This window comes from Balearica regulorum, chromosome 4 (assembly GCF_011004875.1).
Source record: "Balearica regulorum gibbericeps isolate bBalReg1 chromosome 4, bBalReg1.pri, whole genome shotgun sequence".
In the NCBI taxonomy this organism is placed as follows: domain Eukaryota; kingdom Metazoa; phylum Chordata; class Aves; order Gruiformes; family Gruidae; genus Balearica; species Balearica regulorum.
In genome coordinates, this window is record NC_046187.1 from 62,538,762 (window position 1) to 62,555,079 (window position 16,318).

The window sequence follows — 16,318 nt, forward strand, 5'->3', positions numbered from 1 at the left end:
TCCTGAAGGAAGATAATGATAAGCTAGTTTTTGAAAGAAACCATAGGGACATCTTCTTAGGGAGTAGGAGGCAGCGTCTCTCTAATTAGCCATTCTGTGGTGTGTGTGTTTCTGTATAAGGAACTGCAGGTTTTTGGAGAAAACGGAGGAGGAGTATCTAATTGTCATTCTGTGACTTGTCTTGGAGAGCAGCTTCTCCTCTTTTTTGAGAGTTTTTACCATGAGTAAACACTATTGTAAGTGAGGTGCTGTTGTTAAACTGAGCCAGGGATATCCTGTGCCCTCAAACAGCGTCGCACCCTCAAGGGTAGCAGCAGAGTTGACCAGCTTCTGCCTTTGTGGCCCCAGCTTCCAACCAGGGCAGTTTCACCCCCTCTCTAACTGGGCACACCCAAGCAAACACCAAACAAATCAGCTAAACGAGGGAATTACATTCTCCTAGCAGCCTCAGGACGACTTTTCACCTAGAGTGAATTGTGTGTCCAAGGAAGGACTACTCAACAGGGTTAAGCCAATATATAATTTTTTTTATACATATATATTGCTGGTTTTGTGGCGTGTGCCACTGATGATGTTTATGTGACCTCTGGTAGTCACCAGAGCACGATGGTCAGTGGCTGTCTCTGCTCTGCTGAGTGCCAGGTGGAGGCTGAAAGCTTGGACTGCAGCACAACTCAAGTCAAGCAATAAGGTTATGCATTTACTGTAACGTGATTTATGCAGGCCTCCATGGTGGGTATTAAGTTGGCTCAAAAAGGATGCTGTCCTTTTTCTGGGCATTCAGCTCTGCCATATAAATATGCTATTCAGGTCTACTAAGTTTTTATAAAATGCTGTTTCTGCCAGAATAGCTAACAGGGCTTATCCAGCAGTGACACTTCAATAGCAAAATGTTTTGTGAATGATTTTTTGTTTTTCTCTCCTGCTGTGATCCTAAATATTTTTACAAAAGTATGTTTGAGAGATGTATTCACTTGGAAGGGCTTAGAAAAGGCAAATTAAGAGCTAAATTTGATATTCACTGACGTAGTCTATTTTCATTAACTTGAAAGTTATGATGCATGTATGACTCTGTTCAGATTGAAAGCACACGTTTGCAAATACTGCTATAAAGCTCAATTCTTCAATCCAGTTAAAAAAAGGAGTGTTGTTACAGGTGGCTGACAAGGAGGCAGCAGTTTGTCCACCAGTTATATGCTGATGTACAGTGGAGCTAATAGCATTAATAGAAGGAGCATTTTCAGCTTGCAGATGTGATGTAAAACACTAGATTTGTCAATAATTGAATTCTGAAACAAACATTCCAATTACTAAGGCACTGTAGCTTTTGTTCATGTGATGGGCAGGCAACAGTTCTTGCTTGTACCTGTCCCTACTGATTATTGTTATGCGTACTTAAAGTTCCTCTTTATTTTTGCCATTTTCATAACAACTGCATTATGATGTGACATATCTTTTCCAGATATTTTGCTTGAATAAATAAGTAGGATATTAAATTCAACTAGGGTATTAGATTATAAATTAGTTCTGTAACAGGCGTCATAATGTTATTTAGATTTTCAGTTTACACAGACCTTGTAGCAACTCCCAAGAGCTATGCTACAGAATTAGGGGAAGATGTGAGTTGATGTAAGAAAATTGGTTTTGGTAATATGCTGATGTCAGTAGAGTTTTGCTGTGTGGAAAGATATTTAAATTAACATTTTTACTTACTCCATTGTACAAACTAAAGATTGGTAATGATTTCAAATTACTGATGTGTTGGCGTTTGGACTGTGCAAACATGACCATAAATGTCTTTTCCCTCATAGCGTGATATTTATATCATGAGTTTGTGTACGAGTTTTATTTTTTAACAAACAGAGTAACGTATTCCAATCTTCACTGTAACATAAGCATTTCATTTCATGTCAAGAGAATGAAAAAATTGAAGAGCATTTTTAGATGAAAAAAACCCAGGCTGGCTAACAGGTACAGAGCTCTCTGTGTCAAGGAAGAAAGCACAGACTTACAGTGCCAGTCTTGAATAATTGTATCATGATTAGCAAACACAGTGACACCGTATTGGTGAGAGAGATGTGAAAAAATGCACATTTATAAGTACATTTATTAATCAGATGGATGGTAATGGTAACCCGAAGAGAGAGCTTCTAAATAAAAAGATTTATAGCTGCTTACATAGGTATTCTGTAAATATGGGAATCCATACCCACTGTGATGTTTTATATATTCAGCGCGAGAGTAAAGGTCAAAAATAACTGCAAAAGGAAGTAGGTGTCCTCCTGAGCCATTTTCTGAGATGATGGACAGCAATATTGGTAGGGGTCTTAATTAAAATCAAACCAAACAAAAACCACCCCGGTTGCTTTTAATAGTGAGGAGTACCAGAGTAAGGCAACGGATTATCTCCTCCTCCAGAGAAAACTGGCAGATGGAGAAAATGGATGTGCAGGTATCAGCAAGATTGCCTGGAAACCCCCTCTGCTGCCTGTCACTGAGGTGCTGTTTCAGTCTTCCATCAGGGCTGCAGTGAAGCAATTCAGTACCCAGGGCTGAAGGTGGATTTTGTGCCCCTTCTCCCCTTCTCTTTTGCCTCCTCCCAACCCCTGCTGCAACAGCATCAGCAGAAGTCGGTGCTGAGTGGGACGTTATTCAGGAAAGCTCTCCCGATCACTTGTTTGAACAGCAGATAATAATAGCCAAGTTTTTGTTTCCTGCAAAATATTGTGGTCTTCCCCAGGAAGAGGAGATTGTAATGGAGCTACGCAGCTCTTTTTAACCCAGCTGTAGTTGCTCATATACCTCCTATAGCCCTGGGAGCTGTCAGCCCCAACTTACTGCATTCCCAAACTGGGCATGTGGTGCCAAACAACAAAATTGGTCTAAATTGGGAGTAATTATGGTGTGATAGGACTCTGGAAGTTTTGTAGGAAGAATGAGAGCAGGCGCAGACTCAAGGTCCTTCTGTACAGGTCCTTCAGGTTCCATCTGCCCGCTGCCCAGAAATCTGAATGCTTTATGTTGTGGGCTCTTACAGGTACCCCAGGCTGAGGACCTGTTCCTGCAGCTCTTACCTTGTCTTCTGGGTTCAATCTGCCTTCACCAAGAAGCAATTCCCCTCTTGTTGGCTCACCACCATGATTTTCTAGATGAATGCAAAGCTTAGCTCCTGCTGACATGCAGTAGATGTGGTTCTTTGCTTTGGTAGCTGCTAAAACTTACTCCATAAACATACACAAATAGGTTAATGGGCGCTGCCAGCTACATGACCTTTGATGACTGGGCTGCTTAAATAAGTAAGTGGCTAAATCTGAATTTAGGAGCTAAGAATAAGGGGTTTTTTTCTTCCCCCCCCCCCCCCCCCCCCCCCCAAATGTCAGAGGGATATCCTAATGCTGCACATCAGTTGATAATGCAGACATGCTCCTATCTAGTGTTTCTGTGCCAATTCATGAGTCCGGGCATGCTTTTATATGCAAAACATGTCTGGAGCCCATATTCCTTGTCGCATCATGGACATACAATGTACACCCACTATTTGGAATGTGATTTGTCATCTAAATGTAGCTGGTGTTAGAGTCTGAATGTCTCGTTACTGTGAAACGTTTTGCTGCTTTTAAAACAACTTGAACAAAGAGAGCACTTCATACTGCACTTTGATGTGTGTCTTTATTGAAAAAGCTCCTCTCCATTGCCGAGGCACTGAAGCATTTGCATTAAGTGATACAGGAGATGCCACAGCAATTTCATGAGAATTACCCTTTGCAATGAATGTTAGATTAAACACCTAAGTAAAATCCCTTGAAAGTGGCCAGAAGATAAATTAGAACAGAGCTGTACCTAGGTACAATTAAATTATGTACCTTCTTTTAAAGATTGTTTTTAATTGATTTGGTGCATACTCTTTAGTTAGTTAATAACGAGTGTTGTACCTGTGGCTATATGATCACTCATGTGAGTTAGATTTACAGCACTAAGAAACTCCCTTTATCAAAGAAAACAATTTCATAAAGGGGCTGTCCCATCTCGCTGCTCTGATAATGTGTCTGGACTGTTTTCTGATTAGTGCTCCAGTCTTACACTAGTATTAAAGATGTTCTTTAGCAGATAAAGGTAGGGTTATCACATCATTTTAGCAACCTAATTTATTCCTTGCTTGCACACTACAGCAACTTCGATGTCAAACCACTCCTCTCCATTAGCGTTTCTACACCACTGCAAGAATGAAGATAGGAGGGAGATGAGCATTGGAGAAAAAGAGGACACAGATACAGGATAGAAAAATGTGGAGGAAGGAGTTGCAAGTAGCTGGAAATTTTGCCAGGACAGAAATTTCTCTTTTTACTTCTGAGGAAGCTTGAATCTAAATGGTCTTTATAACTCCCAATGTAGCTGATAGGAATTACAGATCTTCAGTACCCGTCAGTATTGGACATTAATGTCATCGTTTGAAGGTTATGCTAGGTGTTAATTTTTAACTTTGGCCCAACTTCTGTATGTTCCCTTCCAGTTCTCACCTGTTAACATTTTACCAAACCTACATCTAAACTGAAATCTAAGAGAAGAATTTTCAAAGCCCTGTATCTGAAGTTAGATACCTGTATTTGGAAATGTTACGATGATCAACAGAGAGAAGGAGGTCTTTCCGTAGCAAGGGGCACACACACCACAGATCAAGAGAAAAAGAGGTACAGAACCTGGGAGGAGAGGAAGGGTCTGAGGTGGACACCCGTCATTGCTCACCCAAGTCCTGCCACAGGAAGAGGATAAGACTGGCCCACAACAAGCCAGCTGCAGCCTGAGGCGGACATTGTGGAGCCCCTTCCAAGTAGTTTTCTACACAGAAGTGCTAAGAGGTCACAGTGACAAGAAAGCGTCTTTGAGGTTGCTGTGGTTACTAATTGTGATGACTAATTCTGGTTACAAGCTTCTGAACTATAAGGGTAATGGCCCATCCTGCAGATCCGGCAAGGAGAGGATTCCTCTCTGGGGAAATCTTAAAGGTTTTCTCTTCATAGTCCTGCTTGGATAGCTGTGTATATGAGCATTGCCTCAAATTTGGGCTCAATGAGGACGTGTTTCTTGTCTTCATTCCCTCTTGGATTTTAAAAAAAGCCTTCGAGTTACACATTTAAAAAAAATTTCGGATAATGATCTCAATCTCTAAAAGGAGAATCTAAATGAAAAAAAAAATTCACCTAACAATTAGATAGCTAATGTTTGCATAATTTTAATTATCACACATTGCAATTATTTCTAATTCATTTCAGTATACAAATCACTATTTTATATATGGCATGTTGTTAATGTTTACTACTATAATTACTAATTTGCAATATAAGGCAGCAATTTTATAGTTATTCAGTTATGTATAATTATTATGTCAAATAGGAGATGGCAATTAACACTGAAATGTATTAGAAATGATTGTACTAAAATTGGTCTAAGAATATTTGACACGTACTTGTCATGTAGTGGAAGATGGGTTACATTTTCCTACTCTTTTCCCCTTAACCATGCTTTTAGACAATGTATTTATTTGAGATCCCAAAGGATTTAATCCTGCAGAAATTCCTATTTCACCATCACATTGCCCAAAGAGTTAGAGCTAGAACTAATGAGCCAAATCCAGGGAGTCTTCTGTACCTAAACCTCGTGTGAGGCTTCAAGGTTTAGGTGCCTTGTTCTACATAAGCATTTCAGAAAGTCCCTGCTTCAGTGGCTGCTTAAAAAGATGTTTATGTTCTGCAGCTGCCCATAGCTCCAAGTCTTTAAAAGAGATAATCAGAGGGAGTTTTGAGCTGTCACGCTGGCCATGCCTTAGCAGGAAGGTGCCAGCCTGCAACTGGCATCCCTGGGTGCTGCCAGGAGCTGAGGTGATGCCCCTGTGCGATGGCAGAAAGAGGCAGGGTGAAGAAGAGGGTACCAGAGCTGCTCACGGTGGCCCACATTATACTTCATACATCCCGCTGAAACCACGCAAGGCACAAAGTAGCGTGCATTGCATCTTCAGAATGGTAGTGGTAGTATTGTGTAAAAATTTGACCAGAAAGTGGGAGAGCTGAGGTCTGAGTCCTCTTCGGGAAGGAGGTAATCAACAAGGTATCTCCTGTCCCATGGGAATAAACCCTAGTGCAGACTCCAGTTAGAAGTTACCTTAACTTTCTTTGCTGAAGCTGGGCTGCTGTGCTGTTAAGTGCAAGAGTTGGGAGCCAGGAGGAAGTAGGCATCTGAAGGGTTGTGGCACGTCTAGGGTGGGAGAGACTTGACCTGGGACAGGGTTTGGAACTCCTCACTCCACAGGTAGGCCTAATGCAGTGCAAAAGGTGTAACAAAGCTGCTCTTAATATATAAAAATTTACAGCCTTAAATCATCTAGAGAATCCTTAAAGAGGAGAGGAAAATCCTGATTCATGCAGAATCTAAATTAGCACTGTCACTTAAACAAACTGTGGCAAAGTAGTTCTCTGTGACAATTCTTTTTTTTTTTTTTTTTTTTTCTCCCCTGAGGATTTAAAATCTGGGCTACTCTAAGCCCTGCTAAACAAAATTCGTGGCTGTACATCTTAATAAAGCAAGGAAGAGCGCACAGCGTGTCAAACAAATTCACCTCCTTCCTTGGTTTAAGTGTAAGGCTGCTATAACGGCACATGGCAGGGGGAGATCCAAATAGGGCCCTCGGTGTGTTAACACAGCATATTGACTTATATCAGTCCTTTTGCCTGGTTTAAAATTGATCCCCTTAGAAAAGTTAAATATCACCTATGTTTGTAGATTGCTAGACAGCTATTAAGATAATGCTTTTATAAATACAGATGGTGCCCTTATCAAAATTACATGGCAGTAAATAGATGCCAGTAGAAATAATATGACACTTTGATTAGCTAATAAAATGAAGCGCAAATAGAATGGGGATGCTAAGTTGCTCTGACAGTTTTCATACTGTCTTATTTATTGCTTATTTAGCTTTGATAAGTTTCTATTACAGTTTTTGCTTCTTAAGCAATTCCTTTGAAGTTTTAATTTTTAAACAGTAATCTGTATTTTATTGACTTGGGTGGAAAATCCTCATTGTCAATAAGCTCTTCATCATAATAGTAAATGTTATCATTCTTTTTAAAGTGAATTGATAATAGGCCAAATTGCATGCTCTAAGTCATGGAGATAAAAGTGGCAAAGGGTGCCAATTAATATTTTACATGAGAATTATTGATTAGAGCAAATTCTTGCTGGAAGTTTGGCAGGCAGTATTGGTTCACTGATGCGGTGGCTTTTTATGCCATGGGAGATACATTGAAAGTCTTGTATCAGTACATCGAATGACAACAGGAAAATTGTACAGGTGGACTATTATGCTTTGGTGACTGACTGACTTACTTATACTATAGTCTAAGTACTTACGACGAGAGTCTCAGTTGTTCAAAACTGATGTAACTCTATCAGCTTCAGTAGGATTGAGACATGGTCTGGTCATTTTTAAATCTGCTGATAATAGAGATGAGGGAAATACTGCCTGATGTTGGAGGTGTATTGGAAAAACCTGCTCATTGATGCAGTTGTTCTTGGGATTGTTCATGGCAGTGATAATTGAGAAGCAGAGACAGGAGGTGAGAAAAGTACAAATAGTATGTGGGTCATTAACATGGTCTCACCAGCAGAATGCTGACCAATATTTCTGCCTTTTTGGTACCTAACAAAATTTGACTTAGTAACTTGAAAGCAGAAAATGATTATAACCTGCCACAGGTTTTAAAATCTTCTCAGAAACTTTTGGTTGCCCCTGCTTTGTCAGAGAGTACAAGGTTCAGTTTTGTCTTTTGGTGCAACCTGTCACTAATAATAAGCCTGTGGTATAGCAGTGCTCCCAGTAAATGTGATGAACTAGATCTCCTCTTCCACTTCTGGAGATAAAGAAAGGTCTCTGTGCCCGTATTCCTGTGCGCGGTGTTTTCTTCTGCACCTTGTGAAGCAGCAGTGCTGTCGCTAAACACGACACCCAGTTCTTCTTGGTCTTAATAATTATGGCTCTGACATGATCACTGGGCCTGTAGCCAGCAGTTTGGCACAACCTCCAGGGGACCAGCCATCGGTCAGATGGAGAGAAGGGAGTGAGCATCCTGGCTGCCACGCTCTTCCGGAGCCACACTGAGCATGCGAGTTCAGAGTTCTGTAGCCCAACTATGGCTCCCCTGCCCTTAAGCACAATAGCATTTTCTTCCTGTCTTTAAAGGACCTGCCTACAGCCAGGGCTGGGCTTGGGGGATGAAAATTTGTCTTCTCACGTTTAGACAGTTGAGGTGAGGATGCACAACTTGTGTAAAGACTGTGGACTGCATGGGACGTTTCCACCTGTTGCATCCTCACTGGGAAATGTCACTGGAAAAGGAAAAGGCATCTTTTAGATTATTCCGCTTAAGGCCCCTGCCATCAATGTTCCTTGCAAAGGAGGTTGGTTTGGGGCTATGAGAACACTTTACTGCGATTAATCCTACAGATTTAGCCCAAATGTTGCGAATAGCTCATTGTCAGAGAGCAGGCGGGACACATATCTAGTTGCCAGATGGAAAAATCCTTTTAGGTGTCCAGGCACCGGCTGTGTGGGCCTAATGGAATCATGTTGCTGTTTGTGCTTTCACCTTTTGTTATAAAAATTTAAAAACCTATTTTCCAAATAAATAAATTTAAGAAATCCCAAACCATAACAAAACCCCCCTTCAGATTTCACATCTTTATGGCTATATTGTCAACTTGATGCATGAGGTTTTAGCTGTGCAAATCCCTTTAATGCAAGTGGGAGTTGTACAGCTAAAGATTTACACGTTGACTTTAGAATAATATTCCTTCATCTCTCTTTCTCTCTTTTTTTTTTTTTTTCCTTTCTACCTATTGATTCCCTCACCAGATTTTCCCTTTTGCTCTTTAATGAAAAACACAGGCTAATTCAGTGGTTCTCCTTCTGTAGCGAGAGACAGGCACGATGATCCCTTCCTACTCATGGAACAGGTGTAAGTTCACGGGAGTGATACATGAAGGTAGTGATAATAAGTGATTATTGAGGTGATAGTGAAAATGCTTTATCTCATCAGGGATTCCCACCCAAAAAAAGTGTGAAACAATTAATGCTGCAGAACCTCATGTCAGTGAAGAAACTTTTTTTTTTTAAAAACAGGTTTTTTTCCAGGATGACTGTGTCAGCCTTTCTGGCTAAAATTTCCTTCACTGCTTATAAGTAATGTGGTTGACACAAACAGATGTACATAAATCTAACATTTCAAGGAAGATCATGCCATATCCTATCTATATGACAGGGCAGAATTTGAACAGTCTTGTGCTAGCCTGTGGGCATAATGCAAATTCTCTGGGCTGGAGAGGCTTGCTTTTGCTCCAGAATTTCAATTGGTTGTCACCTCATTTTTAAAAAATGGGCTCACTGTACATGGCTGGGTTATAGAGGTTTCTTTTCTTCTCTTAGGAGGTGATGAGTGACCTAAATGTTGAGTCCTTTGGCACTGTGAACAATAAGAACCCCTTTGTCCCCAATTTATATTAGAAAGTGCATTCTCTACATCTTCTTTTGTCCAGAGAGTTTGCATTGCTTCCCAGTATACAACTTGGGAGCAGTATATTATCCATGTAGCAGGATATGCCATTAGGTGTTTTCTTTTTTAATCTAAGGGAAAAGGTAGGAATTGTCACCCTTCTGGGTGTGGTGATAATCTTACTCAGCCCCAATCCTTGTCAAAACCAGAGCACAGCCCAGGTGGAATTCAGAATACTGCAAGGAAGGCATTTTGCCAAAGTGTTTGTCTACAGAATGGCAGAGATTAAAGCCCTTCTAGCTCTGATTGGATTACCATGGACCAGAAGCACTTTAATCTCTACCACTGTGGCTTTGGGGGAAGCCAGTGATTGAGACGTGTGGCGGGACCATGCTGAAGAAGCGGATGACTGCGCTTAGCTCTTTAATCTTCTAGTCCTGTGCCTGCAGTAGAAAAATATTTAACTGTTGCAGCAGAGAAAGAGAAATACGTAGTGAGTAGTTATTTTACCTTTTACCGCGCAAAGAAAATACAAATTGCACTTTCTCCCCTCCAGAGTTGTGGAAGCAGCCAGTGTGCGATAGTCTGACTCAGAGCAGCCTGAGCCCCAGCTCAAAACACAGTATTAGGTAAGCTGGGGGTGGAGATTAATGTAAGCACATAATAGCCAATACTGCAAATGAAAGGTCTCGGTAACCTAGTACCATGTCTCAGACCAGCAGCAGATGCCAGTGGAAGGGTATTGAGACACAGTATATTTAAAGTGACTTTTTTTCCCCCAAGGCTGACAATAGTCAGTGTTTTCTGGACGCTTCTTGAATAATTTTTTTTAAATGCTGTATCTTGTGCACGAGAGTGGCTGCAAACAGCTATTCAAGAATGATTCCAAATATAGGAATGCCCTTTTGGAGACGGGAGGAACACAGAAGCATGAAATACTAAAACCCAACTTTGGATGATATACAGGTCAGTAAAGGGATAGGAATAACAGTGAAAAATAAATGGGGATCTGAGCAATTTCTCTTGCTCAAGTCTCAGTCAAGAAAGGACACATTTAGTAAAGAAAACAAGATATGGGTGAGGTGGTTAAACTTGTCATGAGAGATGTGAAATGTGCCTTTTGTGCCTGACCTAGAGCAGGCTGTCTGACTGGTGGGATGCAGGATGCTGTGGGAACCGAAAGGTGTCCTTCTCGCTTATGTAAAGGTCCCCAACACAACTTCAGCTTTGGGCGCCTGCCTAAGTTATTTTGGTGTTTCTAGAACAGACTACCCCAGTCCCCCGAGAAAGAAGCTGGGGGATGCTGCGAGACTGACGTAGTCTCCAAAACCTGCCGGTAAGGTTACGTATTCATTGAGTAGCAAATGGCTCCACATGAAGAGACAACCATCCTGGCAAGCAGTTTCTTGAGCTTTCAGCACTAACCTGCCTTGTGCTGGGGTGTGAGGGCTGGAGGGGAAGCAGGGGGATTCACCCGTACCAGTAAAGGAAATGGAAGGCGCTCTGAAAGGCTGAGACAGGCTGTGCTCAAACAGGCAGGAGTGTCATGGGGCTTCAGTGGAGCTTAGTTCACCAGAAAAACACAGCTCTCAAGAATGGAAGAAGTCTTAATTCCCATTTTCATTTAGCATTAGGAGTCTGGTTCTTCAGTGAACTGGCTGCACATTCAGCCTTTGTAAAAATACGGACAACTTCAATTGGAAGCGTGTCTAATGCCATGTAGATGTCTTTAATTTTTAAATGATCCTTCAGACTGTGAGGGTAAAGCTCTGTAATCCTTATGTTTTATATGCTATTGTGCCAGCCTTTCATGGTGAGAAGCTAAATATTTTTGTCATTTTAGTTAGTTTATATATGCTGTTCTTGGTTTGCTGGCAAAGTGAATTGTCTGATGTGTCCCACCCCTGATGCCTGCATTTGGATGCAGGATAGAGTGAAATGAACCCTATAAGCCAAATATTGAGTTCCTTTCCGTGCTTTTATTAGCTTTTACTTGGCAAATTCTAGTGGCTTTTGTAGAGAACATAACATTGTAAAAACTGTGGATGTTTATGGAAAGCACAGCATAACTTAATAAATACAGTATACATGTTATGAGAATGGATGCTCTTTCACTAAGTGCAGAAGCTACATATGGTGCTGATAGCAAATGCCATATGTTTGTAGAAGGGGCTACATTTGTACAGTGCCTTTTTCTGAGACCTACTAATCTGTGAAAAATAACAATTCTGTTTAATACTGCTGTTTGTGGCCCCTTGGTTTTGTTTTTAAACTTCTATGAAATGTATGCAGTCAGAACGGACTTGGACACATAGGTCTGTGCTCCTCTTCAAGGCCACTTAATCCTAACAGTGCCCATCTGGAAGATCCAACATGCCCCTTACCCTAATCATGATGCTACAAAATTAGGCTGTTGCTTGTATTACTCTTCCTGGCACTCCAAATGATGAGTGCCTAGCTGTCCCGTGACACAGCTCCCGAAGGAAAGTACTCGTCACCAGTGTCACCTACGGCCTGCTGGCAGTGGTGCTCTCACAGGAGACGTGTGGTTGAATCTGGGCTCTCAGGCCAGGAAGAGATTTGAACCAGGTGTCCCACCTTTCTGTTGTCCTAACCACAACATCTCCTCTGCTTCTGTACACCCTTGGGACCTATGCATCTGCCTCTGCGTTGCAGATTCCCTTTTGGGGCCAACTTTCTAAAAATGTATGCCTTGCAATGCCTAACTTCCAGGTGCCCAAGCCCTTTATGGGATCCAACCTGCAGCCTAAACCTGCTGAGTTAGTTAGACACCTGATCAGATAGCAACCATTCCTCATATGGTCACCACTTCCAGGAATGTCCCTGGCTTTTTAATCTAATGATGTTTGGATTAACTAGATCTCTCCCTGAATGTATAATGCATAAATAATGCACAGCTGCTAGCAATTCTTGGCATCTTTAAATTAGTATTTTTATTTGTTCATTGAAGAAAAACATTTGGAAATAGTCATGTAAGTAATTTGGTTGGGCAGGCTTTTTAGCAGTAGGCAATAGAGAGTTAATGCTGCACGTTGTCAGCTGCTTTCAGTTTTGAAGACGTTTCGGATTCAGAAGACAGCCATATAGAAAAGAACGTTATGTTAATGTGACAGCAATCACAGACACTGCTATTGAAAACTCACTGTTGCTCTCCCCTCCAAAATTAACATCATAACCTTATGTCAGTGACTCACTATTATCCTAATACCTGTTTTTGGATTCTGTCCAGTCCCATTAGATATCCCCGTGTTGATTGCTCTGTTACTGGTGAATGTTAATTGCCTCCAAATCTCAGCGGAGTTCAAAAGCTTGGGGAAAAAGTACTGACTGGTAAAGCTGCTAGTTTTATTAACAGGCAAGTAAATAATAAATCTGCTCAGAGATTTGAGTGAAGTGCCTGAGACATGAGATATAAACAGCTGATCTCACATCTTTCTTTGCATGTCTATCATAGGTTAGTAATGAGATAGCAGAGTAAGCCATACTCACTTTGAACATTGAAAGGGTATCAGTAGTGCCTGTCCACAGTCGGTGTACTTTAAGAGGTAGTCAGGCTCCATGTCCTTCCCGTTCGGATTCTCGTCTGCTTGACATTAAATGATGCCCTTTATTACCTTTTAAGATGCTTTTTAGAGTAGAGTGGGACTTTTTAATTGAAATGATGATGTCAAAATATGGTTATAGCAAGGCTTGTCACACATCATTTAATATTTTCCCTCCTCCTGGTAATGCATATTTATGATTTTTTTATAGAGAAACTTCTCTTTGCTGCAAGGGAGAGTTGATGGAGAGTGGATGATAAGTATATGGTCTTTATAACTTGTCCACTTTTTTCTGTTTGTTTTAATCACAGAGTTTTAAACAAAAGCCCTGCGTGCCCCCCCTTTTCCACACCAGAAATCTCTAGATGGAAAATCCCCAGTATAATCCCATTATGGGTTTGTGTCTTGTAACGTATTTTGTGGTTTAGGTACCTCTTCCAGTAGTTTTTAGTTTGTAAAAATGTTGGTAGCACTTACAGAGCTGAAATAGGTGATGTGAAGAATATACTGTAATCACATACTGCAGAATAATTACACATTTTATATCACTGGTTTTCAGTTGGTAGATAATATTTAATCTCCTAGTAGAGATCTGTAATGACTCATTTTAGACATTGACCCTCTAACTTCATTTCAGGAACGAAATATTTCCTAATCCAGTAATGTCTGTCTATACTATCATGTCATGTAGATAAAGAAAAGCAACTCCAGGCACCCACTGCTAGATTGCCTAACAAAAATAAATGTCAGCAGGTGAATTGCTTGCAGAATGCTGGGCTGAAGTCAAACGTGAGCTGAACGTGTGTTATGGCTGTGTAAAATCTGTGTTAGAGCAGGTGAAGTGAAGTTGCTATTATTGTTATTTTAAGTGATTGTTAGGCTAATATAATGAAAAGCATACCCAATCTTAACTTGGATTACATTGACCTGATAGGCATAGTGTGTCCAGATTAACATGGGTTCTTTAAGCAGTGTAAAAGTGATTCAGTATCCATGCCAGTGGTGAAAATGCAAACAGAAGCCAAGAATTTCATTGTGAGATGTACTCCAGAGAAACCGAACCAGAACAACGAAGATGAGAGAGAGAAGCAGAATTTTTCTTGTTCTGGAAATGAGTTCAATAAGTAGTGTTTATTATTAATATACTTGTGAGCATTTGAGCCTCATCCATGTTTTCACCAGATGTAGTAAAATATAGATACAGAAAACGAGCACAGCACCATACACTGTAAAGTGAAGATGGTGGGTGATTGAAATAAGCTTCTCCAGCCACACTGAAGCACATAAGTAGCTGCCAGGATTTCACAGCTTCTGAGCATTAAGAATGTCCCATTCATTTCCATGCTGAAAATGTTGGTCACGATCTCCTGTAGCTGGTCAATGTCTCTCACTGTGAAGATACACTTTTCCTATCAATCCCCGTTTCACTGCATCCCTCCACTTCTGTTCACATTTATGAAGAATGTCAGCAAAAGGAAGGACTCGGCATGTTATATTTTATAAACACTTTTACGTTTAATTTTTCAGAGTCCACAATAACACAGACTGTATGCAAAGGCACAAAAAAAGAAAATGAATAAAAGATTATTTACCATTTATTTAGTTTTACCAAGTTAGTATTTTGCTTTGTGTATATATAAATGTATATCTAGAAATGTATTCATATTTATTATTAAATCATATTTCTGTAGTTGTCCTGTAGCCCTGAAGCATGTGCTTGTCCCTGAAGTGAGAGGAATTTTATTTCTGTAAGTAGCATGGAGTGGGGCTGCCTGTGTTTGCTGTAGGTTTTGTGTCACGGTTTTAGTTCCCATTTTCCCTCTTGGATTCAAACAGCCCCGACATCTCTTTCTTTCTCTGCGCCCCGCTACTCAGAGGTTCCTGGCTGAAATGAATTTCCCATTTCTGCCATGGCAGTGCTGGCCGAAGGAGAAAGCCGTGTGTCTCTGTGTGTGCAGCAGGTAAGGTAACGAGGAGTTACTGCCCATCTCTGCCTGCATTCCCGTGTCATTTCTGCTGGTAGGTGTTAGCTCAAGCCACGGGATAGAAAAGCCTGCACCAAGCTGAAAGAGAGGAAGGTGGCGTGTCCTACTTGACTGCCATTAGGACATGGAGATGTAATACCAGCTTGTTCAGTAGGAGTTCATCTTCGATCCTTAGAAATGTTATCCTTTCTGCCGAGTGCAAGCACTCTGCAGTGCTGTGAACACTTGGCTCTAAAAATGAAACAAAACCCCAGGTGCGGTAGTTCAGCGTGGGTCAAATTCATCTTAGATGTAAACATCACCCTGCATTTGCATAAATGATAAGAGTTTATGCTAGGGATTAATTTGGCCCAGTGACTCTGCTGAGATGAAATTCTTTGTGTGCTTGTGGATTATGGTGTCAAGAGAGGGGATCACTGCTGCTGGAGAGTGTCTACGAGAAATAGGCCAAAAATAGAATAATTTCCATAGCTCAGGAAAAAACCCCATAGAATCATAAAAAGTAATCAGCTGTTGGAAAGAATGAATTTTGTGCTCCTAATTTGCAGAAATCCCAGCAGTTGTTACTGTGCCCAACCACTTTCTAATACAATAAAATATAATTACATAATTAAATACAATATAGGATTTCCATAATAGGGAACTTTATTTCCTTGTCACAATATGTGAGTTGCCGCGGTTGAAGCTCATAGTTGAGCACTGTAACTATTATTAGATGCTAACGTATCATGTACTAGGCAGGATTCTCCTGCAGGGGCACTTCCCGTTCTGGGCAAGAATTGTTTGCTGTAGACAGTGGAAGCTTTATGGGAGGTTGGCTAGATGTACCTTTTGGATGGAGAAGTGTCTTATTAACCATGGTTTACTTTGTTAACTGTCTCCCATTGCTGTTTGTTTGGACTGATGCAGTGTGTCTGTTGCTAAGCCTGGGACTTGCTGCAAGCTCAAATTCAAGTGAATGGTGAAATAGGAATTTTCTTAGAACCCGATTCCCCATTGCTGATGCCAGTGGAAACTTGAATAATTAGAATTGCAGAAGCAGGCACTTAAACTTAGGTACAATAGAGTCTCTGTTTAGGTGAGTACTGTCTGTTGTGATACGGAAGCATTAATCCTAGTTTTATTGTCGTACTTCCATTTGGACAGTCGTTTGTGTGAAATTCTGCAGTAGACGAGATGATTGGTTTTAGCTAGCAGAAACAGTTGATAAACATCTGGATCCAGTGCTGAG

The 16,318-nt window shown here is 40.8% G+C and overlaps 1 protein-coding gene across 1 annotated transcript in view; it reads left to right on the forward strand.

Moving 5' to 3' along the window:
• The window catches only part of PPARGC1A (PPARG coactivator 1 alpha), a 372,497-nt gene that overhangs the window by 99,031 nt on the left and 257,148 nt on the right, over positions 1-16,318 (forward strand). The window lies entirely within an intron of this gene.